At 51.4% G+C, this 13,596-nt stretch overlaps 1 protein-coding gene across 1 annotated transcript in view; it reads left to right on the forward strand.

Moving 5' to 3' along the window:
• Window positions 1-265: 265 nt before the first annotated feature.
• LOC120941701 (GATA zinc finger domain-containing protein 14-like) overlaps window positions 266-13,596 on the forward strand; it is a 39,185-nt gene continuing 25,854 nt past the window's right edge. Inside the window, exon 1 of the mRNA XM_040355290.1 lies at window positions 266-382. The gene's annotated coding sequence lies outside the window, so the exon portion shown is untranslated. The remainder of the gene's footprint in view (window positions 383-13,596) is intronic.

The raw sequence follows: 13,596 nt of genomic DNA on the forward strand, positions 1-13,596 counted from the left end.
ACTTAGGGGTGTACTCACTTTTGTTGCCAGCGGTTTAGACATTAATGGCTGTGTGTTGAGTTATTTGTTATACAAGCTGTACACTCACTACACAACATTGTAGATACAAAGTGTCATTTCTTCAGTGTTGTCACATGAAAAGATACAAGAAAAGATTTACACAAATGTGAGGGGTGTACTTACTTCTGTGAGCTCCTGTATATACACAGCAGTATACGGAGTCTCTGGTGGGCGGGGTTTCCTGGCCGTTGGTGGGGGGCGTGTCTCTTCTACTTTCACTTTCTGTTTCTCGGGTTGCAGAGTGTTTGGTGATCTCCTCCAGGGATCCAGCAGATCTCCGTCTGTCACCCCTCAGGGGCCCCAGGCAGTGGAGGGGACACAGGTGAGTGGGGGAGGGGTGCCTTCCTCCTCTGGGGTCTGATGAAAACATGAGGGGGGAGGGGGGGATCTGATACTTCTCAACATTTCCTCATCTCTTCTGTTACATTGTATCACCGTGACACCTCCGACCTCCCTTCCCCCACACCAAACTGTCTCTCTTCCCCCGCAACTGTCCCTCTTCCCTCCGCAACTGTCCCTCTTCCCTCCGCAACTGTCTCTCTTCTCTCCACAACTGTCTCTCTTCCCTCCGCAACTGTCTCTCTTCCCTCCGCAACTGTCTCTCTTCCCTCCACAACTGTCTCTCTTCCCTCCACAACTGTCTCTCTTCCCTCCACAACTGTCTCTCTTCCCCCCACAACTGTCTCTCTTCCCTCCACAACTGTCTCTCTTCCCTCCACAACTGTCTCTCTTCCCTCCACAACTGTCTCTCTTCCCCCCACAACTGTCTCTCTTCCCTCCACAACTGTCTCTCTTCCCCCCACAACTGTCTCTCTTCCCCCCACAACTGTCTCTCTTCCCTCCGCAACTGTCTCTCTTCCCTCCGCAACTGTCTCTCTTCCCTCCGCAACTGTCTCTCTTCCCCCGCAACTGTCCCTCTTCCCTCCGCAACTGTCTCTCTTCTCTCCACAACTGTCCCTCTTCCCTCAGCAACTGTCTCTCTTCCCTCCGCAACTGTCTCTCTTCCCTCCACAACTGTCTCTCTTCCCTCCACAACTGTCTCTCTTCCCTCCACAACTGTCTCTCTTCCCTCCACAACTGTCTCTCTTCCCCCCACAACTGTCTCTCTTCCCTCCACAACTGTCTCTCTTCCCTCCACAACTGTCTCTCTTCCCTCCACAACTGTCTCTCTTCCCCCCACAACTGTCTCTCTTCCCTCCACAACTGTCTCTCTTCCCCCCACAACTGTCTCTCTTCCCTCCACAACTGTCTCTCTTCCCCCCACAACTGTCTCTCTTCCCCCCACAACTGTCTCTCTTCCCTCCACAACTGTCTCTCTTCCCTCCGCAACTGTCCCTCTTCCCTCCGCAACTGTCTCTCTTCCCTCCGCAACTGTCTCTCTTCCCTCCGCAACTGTCTCTCTTCCCTCCGCAACTGTCTCTCTTCCCTCCGCAACTGTCTCTCTTCCCTCCGCAACTGTCTCTCTTCCCTCCACAACTGTCTCTCTTCCCTCCACAACTGTCTCTCTTCCCTCCACAACTGTCTCTCTTCCCCCCACAACTGTCTCTCTTCCCTCCACAACTGTCTCTCTTCCCTCCGCAACTGTCCCTCTTCCCCCCGCAACTGTCTCTCTTCCCTCCGCAACTGTCTCTCTTCCCTCCACAACTGTCTCTCTTCCCTCCACAACTGTCTCTCTTCCCCCCACAACTGTCTCTCTTCCCCCCACAACTGTCTCTCTTCCCTCCACAACTGTCTCTCTTCCCTCCACAACTGTCTCTCTTCCCCCCACAACTGTCTCTCTTCCCCCCACAACTGTCTCTCTTCCCTCCACAACTGTCTCTCTTCCCTCCACAACTGTCTCTCTTCCCCCCACAACTGTCTCTCTTCCCTCCACAACTGTCTCTCTTCCCTCCACAACTGTCTCTCTTCCCTCCACAACTGTCTCTCTTCCCTCCACAACTGTCTCTCTTCCCTCCACAACTGTCTCTCTTCCCTCCACAACTGTCTCTCTTCCCTCCACAACTGTCTCTCTTCCCTCCACAACTGTCTCTCTTCCCTCCACAACTGTCTCTCTTCCCTCCACAACTGTCTCTCTTCCCCCCACAACTGTCTCTCTTCCCTCCACAACTGTCTCTCTTCCCCCCACAACTGTCTCTCTTCCCCCCACAACTGTCTCTCTTCCCTCCACAACTGTCTCTCTTCCCTCCACAACTGTCTCTCTTCCCTCCACAACTGTCTCTCTTCCCTCCACAACTGTCCCTCTTCCCCTCCCACAACTGTCCCTCTTCCCTCCACAACTGTCTCTTTCCTCCGCAACTGTCCCTCTTCCCTCCGCAACTGTCTCTTTTCCCTCCGCAACTGTCCCTCTTCCCACCGCAACTGTCCCTCTTCCCTCCTCAACTGTCCCTCTTCCCTCCACAACTGTCCCTCTTCCCTCCTCAACTGTCCCTCTTCCCTCCTCAACTGTCCCTCTTCCCACCGCAACTGTCCCTCTTCCCTCCTCAACTGTCCCTCTTCCCTCCGCAACTGTCCCTCTTCCCTCCGCAACTGTCCCTCTTCCCTCCGCAACTGTCCCTCTTCCCTCCTCAACTGTCTCTCTTCCCTCCGCAACTGTCCCTCTTCCCTCCGCAACTGTCCCTCTTCCCTCCGCAACTGTCCCTCTTCCCTCCGCAACTGTCCCTCTTCCCTCCGCAACTGTCCCTCTTCCCTCCGCAACTGTCCCTCTTCCCACCGCAACTGTCCCTCTTCCCACCGCAACTGTCCCTCTTTCCTCCACGACTGTCTCTCTCCCCCCTCACGACTGTCTCTCTCCCCCCTCACGACTGTCTCTCTTCCCCCCACGACTGTCTCTCTCCCCCCTCACGACTGTCTCTCTTCCCCCCACGACTGTCTCTCTTCCCCCCACGACTGTCTCTCTCCCCCCTCACGACTGTCTCTCTTCCCCCCACGACTGTCTCTCTCCCCCCTCACGACTGTCTCTCTTCCCCCCACGACTGTCTCTCTTCCCCCCACGACTGTCTCTCTTCCCCCCACGACTGTCCCTCTTCCCTCCACGACTGTCCCTCTTCCCTCCACGACTGTCCCTCTTCCCTCCACGACTGTCCCTCTTCCCTCCACGACTGTCCCTCTTCCCTCCACGACTGTCCCTCTTCCCTCCACGACTGTCCCTCTTCCCTCCACGACTGTCCCTCTTCCCTCCACGACTGTCCCTCTTCTCCCCACGACTGTCACTCTTCGGAGGAGGACCCCCCCAAAATCCATCCGAGACCCTTATCCAAGTATGCAGGTCAGGAAAGGGAGAGGGGGTGCGGATCACCTTGTCTCCATGTTGATGGGGACAAGGGCCTCTTCCCCATAACCCTGGCCTGTGGTTGTGGGGATCTGCATGCAGGGGGCCCATAGATCCCACCCCCCCCATGTATACGAGTATGGGGTCCATGGTACCCCTACCCATTCAGTACATGAGTTTTTGACAATACTTTTATTAAAAAGTAAAAAACAATGTCGTCCCCCCCCATGTAGATCTAATATCGGGGTGCTGGCTGGCTGGTCTCAGTGCTGGCTGGTTGGTCTCAGGGTGCTGGCCTGGCTGGTCTCAGTGCTGGCTGGTTGGTCTCAGGGTGCTGGCCTGGCTGGTCTCGGGGTGCTGGCCTGGCTGGTCTCGGGGTGCTGGCCTGGCTGGTCTCGGGGTGCTGGCCTGGCTGGTCTCGGGGTGCTGGCCTGGCTGGTCTCAGTGCTGGCCTGGCTGGTCTCAGGGTGCTGTCCTGGCTGGTCTCAGGGTGCTGTCCTGGCTGGTCTCGGGGTGCTGTCCTGGCTGGTCTCAGTGCTGGCCTGGCTGGTCTCGGGGTGCTGTCCTGGCTGGTCTCAGGGTGCTGTCCTGGCTGGTCTCAGGGTGCTGTCCTGGCTGGTCTCAGGGTGCTGTCCTGGCTGGTCTCGGGGTGCTGTCCTGGCTGGTCTCAGTGCTGGCCTGGCTGGTCTCGGGGTGCTGTCCTGGCTGGTCTCGGGGTGCTGGCTGGCTGATCTCAGTGCTGGCCTGGCTGGTCTCGGGGTGCTGGCCTGGCTGGTCTCGGGGTGCTGTCCTGGCTGGTCTCAGGGTGCTGGCTGGCTGGTCTCGGGGTGCTGGCCTGGCTGGTCTCGGGGTGCTGGCCTGGCTGGTCTCAGTGCTGGCCTGGCTGGTCTCGGGGTGCTGGCCTGGCTGGTCTCAGTGCTGGCCTGGCTGGTCTCGGGGTGCTGGCCTGGCTGGTCTCAGTGCTGGCCTGGCTGGTTTCGGGGTGCTGGCCTGGCTGGTTTCGGGGTGCTGGCCTGGCTGGTCTCAGTGCTGGCCTGGCTGGTCTCGGGGTGCTGGCCTGGCTGGTCTCGGGGTGCTGGCCTGGCTGGTCTCGGGGTGCTGTCCTGGCTGGTCTCAGGGTGCTGGCTGGCTGATCTCAGTGCTGGCCTGGCTGGTCTCAGTGCTGGCCTGGCTGGTCTCAGTGCTGGCCTGGCTGGTCTCGGGGTGCTGGCCTGGCTGGTCTCGGGGTGCTGGCCTGGCTGGTCTCGGGGTGCTGGCCTGGCTGGTCTCGGGGTGCTGGCCTGGCTGGTCTCGGGGTGCTGGCCTGGCTGGTCTCGGGGTGCTGGCCTGGCTGGTCTCAGTGCTGGCCTGGCTGGTCTCTGGATGCTGGTCTCTAGGGCCTCTCTCACAGACCCGGCTCTAGGGCCTCTCTCACAGACCCGGCTCTAGGGCCTCTCTCACAGACCCGGCTCTAGGGCCTCTCTCACAGACCCGGCTCTAGGGCCTCTGCCACAGGCCAATTATTTGAATGAGCTAAATGAACAGATTGAGATTGAGCGAATCCTCCCAGTAGGTTTAAGCATGGGTCACCGGATGACAGCAAAGTGTACCTGTCAACATTCCGGTCACCAGATCCCCAATTGGTTCCTTCAAGCCCTGTTGGACAACCTGCCTCCAGGTTCTCCTCAAGCCGACCCCCCCACCGAACGGCACCCAGCCTGGGATCTCCTCAAAAGAATTGGGAACCCAGTAAGTCGCTGGGGTCCCTGTCAGGAACGCGGAGCGTGTGACCCCGGCCTGGTAGGCCATCGCCGGGGTCCGTTGGATGCGCACACCCTGAAGGTGGGACCTGGAACCCGCGAAGGACCACACAAAATGGCATCTGCCACACATATACCCTCCCCCAGCATGCCCCGCGAGGGAAAACTCCTCCAATCGGCTGCTGGGGAAAAGTGGCTCTGCCAGTACCCCTCTAGCGCCACCTGTCGCCTAGGGGTGGAAACAACACCCCTGGAGAGCAGACTGACCTACAGGACAGTTCAGGAAATGACAGCAGCACATAATTTAGAAGATTGTGAATGGGAGCAAAATAACTCTCCCATTCCCCACTAACTTTAGCGTAGTGCCCATACTGAAAGTGAGGGGGCGCTACATATGTACAGTGAGGAAAATAAGTATTTGAACACCCTGCTATTTTGCAAGTTCTCCCACTTGGAAATCATGGAGGGGTCTGAAATTGTTATCGTAGGTGCATGTCCACTGTGAGAGACATCATCAAAAAAAAAAAATCCAGAAATCACAATGTATGATAACTATTTATTTGTATGATACAGCTGCAAATAAGTATTTGAACACCTGAGAAAATCAATGTTAACCACTTCCATACTGGGCACTTAAACACTCTCCTGACCAGACCAATTTTCAGCTTTCAGGGCTCTCACACTTTGAATGACAATTACTCAGTCATGCAACACTGTACCCAAATGATTTTTTTGTCCTTTTTTTCCCACAAATAGAGCTTTCTTTTGGTGGTATTTGATCACCTCTGGGTTTTTTATTTTTTGCGCTATTAATGAAAAAAGACCGAAAATTTAGAAAAAAAATGTTTTTTTCTTAGTTTCTGTGATAAAATTTTGCAAAATATTAAATTTTCTTCATAAATTTTGGCCACAATTTATACTGCTACATGTCTTTGATAAAAATAACCCAATTTTTTGGGAAATTATTTGGTCTGTGTGAAAGTTTTAGAGTCTACAAGCTATAGCGCAAATCATAATAAATTATCACATCTGATCACACCTGATGTTTTGAAGGCCTATCTCATTTCTTGAGACCCTAACAAGCCAGGAAAGTACAAATTCCCCCCAAATAACCCCTTTTTGGAAAGTAGACATCCCAAGGTATTTAGTAAGAGGCATGGTGAGTTATTTGAAGTTGTCATTTTTTCCCAAAACACTTTGCAAAATTAAGATTTTTATTTTTTATTGAAAAAATTTCTCAAAAGTGTCATTGTAATTGCTTATTTCTCTCACATGGCATGTGCATACCACAAATGACACCCCAAAATACATTCTGCTACTCTTCCTGAGTAAAACGATACCCCATGTGTGAGACTTTTCCACTGCCTGGCCACATACCGATGCCCAACCTGCAGGGAGCGCCATCAGGGGTTTTAGGAGCATAAATTGCACATCTAACTAGTTGACAACCTATTACACGTTTGAAGGCCCTGGAACACCAGGACAATGGAATTACCCACAAAATGACCCCATTTTGGAAAGCTAACACCCCAACGTATAATCTATGAGGCATAATGAGTCTTTTGAACGGTTCATTTTTTTCCAGAAGTTTTTGGAATATGTGGAAAAAAAATGAAAACGCATTTTTTTTACACAAAGTTGTCCATTGATAAGATATTTCCAACACATAGCATGTACATAGCAAAAATGACACCCCAAAATACATTCTGCTACTCCTCCTGAGTAAAACGATACCCCATGTGTGAGACTTTTTCACTGCCTGGCCACATACAGATGCCCAACATGCAGGGAGCGCCATCAGGGGTTTTAGGAGCATAAATTGCACATCTAACTAGTTGACAACCTATTACACGTTTGAAGGCCCTGGAACACCAGGACAATGGAATTACCCACAAAATGACCCCATTTTGGAAAGCTAACACCCCAACGTATAATCTATGAGGCATAATGAGTCTTTTGAACGGTTCATTTTTTTCCAGAAGTTTTTGGAATATGTGGAAAAAAAATGAAAACGCATTTTTTTTACACAAAGTTGTCCATTGATAAGATATTTCCAACACATAGCATGTACATAGCAAAAATGACACCCCAAAATACATTCTGCTATTCCTCCTGAGTAAAACGATACCCCATGTGTGAGACTTTTTCACTGCCTGGCCACATACAGATGCCCAATATGCAGGGAGCGCCATCAGGGGTTTTAGGAGCATAAATTGCACATCTAACTAGTTGACAACCTATTACACGTTTGAAGGCCCTGGAACACCAGGACAATGGAATTACCCACAAAATGACCCCATTTTGGAAAGCTAACACCCCAACGTATAATCTATGAGGCATAATGAGTCTTTTGAACAGTTCATTTTTTTCCAGAAGTTTTTGGAATATGTGGAAAAAAAATGAAAACGCATTTTTTTTACACAAAGTTGTCCATTGATAAGATATTTCCAACACATAGCATGTAAATAGCAAAAATGACACCCCAAAATACATTCTGCTACTCCTCCTGAGTAAAACGATACCCCATGTGTGAGACTTCTACACAGCCTGACCACATATAGAGATCCAACATGCAAGGAACACCGTCAGGTGTTCCAGAGACACATAGCATGCACATACCAAGAATTACACCCCAAAATACATTATGCTGAGCAAAGCGTAAACAAAAGATTACCTTGGTAATAGTAGCGCAGTTCTACACAGCAGGATAGCACTGGTCCAGGCAGCAGGCAGGGACTTGGTCAGCAACGTCCAGGCAGGGATACTGCAGGTGGTCAGTTCATGCAACAGGCAGAGGCATGATGGCATAGGTCCTACAGGCAGAAGGAGGGCCTCGTTCAGGACAGAATGGGGACAGGGGTAGAGGCTTCTCCCACCCAAATCTCTTTGAAGCCTCCGGGCAACCAGACCCTAATCTAGCATGAGAAAACAAAAAAGTTTTCTTCATCCAGAAAAACTTTTCTGGCGCCCCTCACATATGTGAGACCCCTGTGTTGAATCCCACTAGTCCAGTAGCAGGGTACAAGATCAGTCCAAGAGGCAGGCAAAAGGCATGGTCAAACAGTCCGAGGTCAGTTCCAGATCAGGCAGAGGCAGTACAGAATCGTTAGGCAGAAGAATGGTCGAAAAACAGTCCAGGGTCAATTCCAAATCAGGCAGCGGTATTACAAAATCATTAGGCAGAAGGGTGGTCCAATAACAAGCCGGGGTCAGTTACAAAAGCAGGCAGTGGCATAAGGGGTGAGAAGGCAGGAACGGAGGATTACGTTTACCATACTAAACTAATACTTTAGTTTAGTATGGTAACGTTTGAAACAGTCAATTATACAGAGGCCTGGTTGTGAAGGACACTCTGCACAATAGTAAACTGTGTCCCGTCTGATTCCTGCACTGGTACACACTCTACATTTTTTTTGAGCTCGTCGGCCTGATGCTGTGGGAGGGACCTTATCCGGGAAGTGCCGTTCGGAGAGCCGACTTAGGACATCTGATCGGATGTGTTGGGGCAGGTCGTTCGGGAATATCAGGGAAGTGGTAATTTCCTCCAGGTAGCCAAGGAAGGGTAGGGGGTTTTGGGTGGATTTGCGGTAAACAACATGGGAGTTGTAGACGGCCAAATGAAAAAAATAAATTGCTACCTTTTTGTACCAATGGTACGTGCGTCTTGTGGCAAGGTATGGTTCCAACATTTGGTCGTTTAAGTCGACTCCCCCCATGAACAAATTGTAGTCCTGAATGCAGGTGGGTTTTTGGATGGTGGTGCCACGCCTTCTGCGGGTTTCAACAAAAGAATCGTTGTGGATGGAGGACAACATATATACGTCTCTTCTGTCCCTCCACTTCACTGCCAGAACCTCCTTGTTCCGCAGACTCGCCGATTCCCCTTTCTTCAGCTTTGTATTTACAAGGCTTTGCGGAAAGCCTTTCCGGTTCTTTCTGGCGGTGCCACATGCTGGCGTCTTCTTTCGGTGCAGGTTGTGGAACAGAGGAAGAGACGTATAGAAGTTGTCCACGTACAGGTGGTATCCTTTATCAAGGAGGGGGTTGATGAGTTGCCAGACAACTTTCCCACTTGATCCCAAGTAGTCTGGGCAATCGGGGGGATTCAGCTGGGTGTCCTTCCCTTGGTACACCAAAAAGGAATAAAGGTACCCTGTGGCTCGTTCGCAAAGTTTGTAGACCTTCACCCCATAGCGGGCCCTTTTGCTGGGTATAAATTGTTTGATTTTAAGTCGGCCACAAAATTTTACTAGGGACTCGTCGACACATACGTTTTGTTCCGGGGTATATATTTGGGGGAATAATTGCGAAAAATAATCTAATAAGGGGCGAATTTTGAAAAGCCTGTCAAAATTGGGGTCATTTCGGGGAAGGCACTGTGTATTATCATTGAAGTGGAGGAACCTCATGATTAGAAAATATCGGGATCTGGGCATTGTTGTGGAGAAAATTGGCATGTGGTAAATGGGGCGTTTTGACCAAAAGGAATGTTTTTCATTTTTTGGGTTGAGTCCCATGCAAAAAGTGAGGCCTAAAAAAATCCTGAACTCATCCACTGTAAGGTCTCTCCACTGGAAGGGACGGGCATAGGACGATGTGGGGTTCTTGATGATACATTGTTGGGCATACAAGTTGCACTGGGCCACAATGCTAGAAAGCAGTTCCTCAGGGAAAAATAAATCGAAAAATTGAATTGGGGAAAAATTGTCCGTGTTTACCTGGACTCCTGGCTGGGCAGTGAAGGGGGGAATGTTGGCTTCTCCGGAATTTGGAGGAAGCCACAGGGGGTACTGAAGGGCATAGGGAAGGCTGGCATGGGTCCTTGACCTTTGTTGCTGGGGTACTGCGGTGCTGGTGGATGGCAATTCGGTAGAGGTGGATGGCACGACGGTACTGGTGGATGGCACTTCAGTATCGGTGGATGGCATGTCGGTGCTGGTGGATGGCATGTCGGTGCTGGTGGATGCCACTGCCTCCTCACCAGAGCGCCTTCTTTTGGCGGGCTGACCATCTTCCCCCTCTGAGCCTGTCGCTGTTCCACTGGTGTAGATTGGCTCATAGTCTACGTCCGAATCCGATTGGGAATCAGAAACGGGGAGCTCCACATTGCTCTCATCAGGTGCAGAAATAATCTGAAATGCCTCCTGTAAGGAATAGCGACGTTTTGACATTGCTGGCGGTGTGTGTGTGGCACAGATGTACACTGAGGTGGCACAGATGGGCAGAGATGGGGACTGAGGTGGCAGAGATGGGGACTGAGGTGGCAGAGATGGGGACTGAGGTGGCAGAGATGGGGACTGATGAGGCTGCACAGATGTGTACTGATTGCACAGATGTGCACGGATGAGGCGGCACAGATGTGTACTGATTGCACAGATGTGCACGGATGAGGCGGCACAGATGTGCACGGATGAGGCGGCACAGATGGGCACTGAGGTGTTGCAGATGGGCCCTGATCACAGGTGGGCACAGGCGGTACTGATGGCACAGGCGGTACTGATGGCACAGGTGGTACTGATGGCACAGGCGGTACTGATGGCACAGGCAGTACTGATGGCACAGGTGGTACTGATGGCACAGGCGGGCACAGGTGGTACTGTGGCACGGGCGGTACTGATGACACGGGCGGTACTGATGGCACGGGCGGTACGGACGTTACTGATGGCACGGGCGGTACTGATGGCACGGGCGGTACTGATGGCACAGGCGAGCACAGGTGGTACTGTGGCACAGGTGGTACGGTGGCACGGGCGGTACTGATGGCACGGGCGGTACTGATGGCACAGGCGGTACTGATGGCACAGGCGGTACTGATGGCACAGGCGGTACTGGTGGCACAGGCGGTACTGGTGGCACAGGCGGGCACGGGCGGTACTGTGGCACGGGCGGTACTGTGGCACGGGCGGTACTGTGGCACGGGCGGTACTGTGGCACGGGCGGTACTGTGGCACGGGCTGTACTGTGGCACAGGTGGGCACAGGTGGGCACCAGGTGGGCACTGGTGGTACTAGGTGGGCACTGGTGGTACCAGGTGGGCACTGGTGGTACCAGGTGGGCACTGGTGGTACCAGGTGGGCACTGGTGGGCACTGATTGGGCACTGATTGGGCGCTGATGGGCACTTTTTTTTACTTTTTCACTGTACTGTTATAACGCACTCACTCTCTCCACACACGCGGCGTCTGTGTGTGGAGAGAGCGCCGGCAATGAGAGATGATCTCATATGTTTACATATGAGATCATCCGTCATTGGCTGTCCAGATCGCGATGTAAATAGCCGCTGTGATTGGCTATTTACCGCGATCTGCGTGCGGCTGTATCCAGGGGACGCGGCGATGACATTAGTTCCCCGCTGCGCGCTCGTGAGCGCGCGCGGGGAACGAGCAAAGGGGAGGCCGTAAAAACACGGCCTGTTAGGAATTTAGAGCCGCGCTGAGGCCGTACAAAGTCGTACGGCCGTCAGCAACTGGTTAATATTTGGTACAGTAGCCTTTGTTTGCAATTACAGAGGTCAAACGTTTCTTGTAGTTTCTCACCAGGTTTGCACACACTGGAGGAGGGATTTTGGCCCACTCCTCCACACAGATCTTCTCTAGATCAGTCAGGTTTCTGGGCTGTCGCTGAGAAACACGGAGTTTGAGCTCCCTCCAAAGATTCTCTATTGGGTTTAGGTCTGGAGACTGGCTAGGCCACGCCAGAACCTTGATATGCTTCTTACAGAGCCACTCCTTGGTTATCCTGGCTGTGTGCTTCGGGTCATTGTCATGTTGGAAGACCCAGCCTCGACCCATCTTCAAAGCTCTAACTGAGGGAAGGAGGTTGTTGCCCAAAATCTCGCAATACATGGCCACGGTCATCCTCTCCTTAATACAGTTCAGTCGCCCTGTCCCATGTGCAGAAAAACACCCCCAAAGCATGATGCTACCACCCCCATGCTTCACAGTAGGGATGGTGTTCTTGGGATGGTACTCATAATTCTTCTTCCTCCAAACACGGTTAGTGGAATTATGACCAAAAAGTTCTATTTTGTTCTCATCTGACCACATGACTTTCTCCCATGACTCCTCTGGATCATCCAAATGGTCATTGGCAAACTTAAGACGGGCCTTGACATGTGCTGGTTTAAGCAGGGGAACCTTCCGTGCCATGCATGATTTCAAACCATGACGTCTTAGTGTATTACCAACAGTAACCTTGGAAACGGTGGTCCCAGCTCTTTTCAGGTCATTGACCAGCTCCTCCCGTGTAGTCCTGGGCTGATTTCTCACCTTTCTTAGGATCATTGAGACCCCACGAGGTGAGATTTTGCATGGAGCCCAAGTCCGAGGGAGATTGACAGTCATGTTTAGCTTCTTCCATTTTCTAATGATTGCTCCAACAGTGGACCTTTTTTCACCAAGCTGCTTGGCAATTTCCCCGTAGCCCTTTCCAGCCTTGTGGAGGTGTCAAATTTTGTCTCTAGTGTCTTTGGACAGCTCTTTGGTCTTGGCCATGTTAGTAGTTGGATTCTTACTGATTGTATGGGGTGGACAGGTGTCTTTATGCAGCTAATGACCTCAAACAGGTGCATCTAATTTAGGATAATAAATGGAGTGGAGGTGGACATTTTAAAGGCAGACTAACAGGTCTTTGAGGGTCAGAATTCTAGCTGATAGACAGGTGTTCAAATACTTATTTGCAGCTGTATCATACAAATAAATAGTTATCATACATTGTGATTTCTGGAATTTTTTTTTTTGATTATGTCTCTCACAGTGGACATGCACCTACGATGACAATTTCAGACCCCTCCATGATTTCCAAGTGGGAGAACTTGCAAAATAGCAGGGTGTTCAAATACTTATTTTCCTCACTGTATATAAATGTAGCGCCTGTGTACTTCCAGTAGAGGTGCTATGTTAAATTTAGAGGGGGGTGAGAGAGTTATTTTGCTCTCAACCATGTTGATTTGGTTAAATTGGGTTTCTGCCAGGCTGGGCTGTTCTGTGGTTCCAATTTGTGTTCCAAAGATACGTTTCCATCTTTGGATGGCAGGTGGCCCCCCCGGAGGAGGTCATGCAGAGGCGCCTTTGTCAGCAGCCAATCGGAGGAGTGTTTCCCTCACGGGGCATGCTGGGGGGAGGGTATTTCTGTGACGGACGCCATTTTGTGGGGTTTTGTTTTTCGCCCGTTCCTGGTTCCGGGTGCGGCACCCACCTTTAGCAAATAAATGGACGAGAACTGGACAGCCGCACTCCAAAATCACTTAAAAAAGTTGTCTTTTTATTTTTCAACTGCACAAACAGTCACTGCAAGCCAACAAGATACAGTATGGCCGACGCGTTTCGCACTTAGTCAGTGCTTAGTCATGGCTAGAGAAGGTTCACACTATAATGACATATATACTAAAACACACTATCATGTGAAAAAAGGTCCACCTATGGCGGTACAAAATCAATTAAAGAATTAAACATAAATCAAAACCAGCTGGAAGGGGTAAAGCCTCCCTCAAAATTAACTCCTCAAAACAATGCATGTAACGCACATATAA

Source organism: Rana temporaria, chromosome 5, assembly GCF_905171775.1.
Source record: "Rana temporaria chromosome 5, aRanTem1.1, whole genome shotgun sequence".
NCBI lineage: Eukaryota > Metazoa > Chordata > Amphibia > Anura > Ranidae > Rana > Rana temporaria.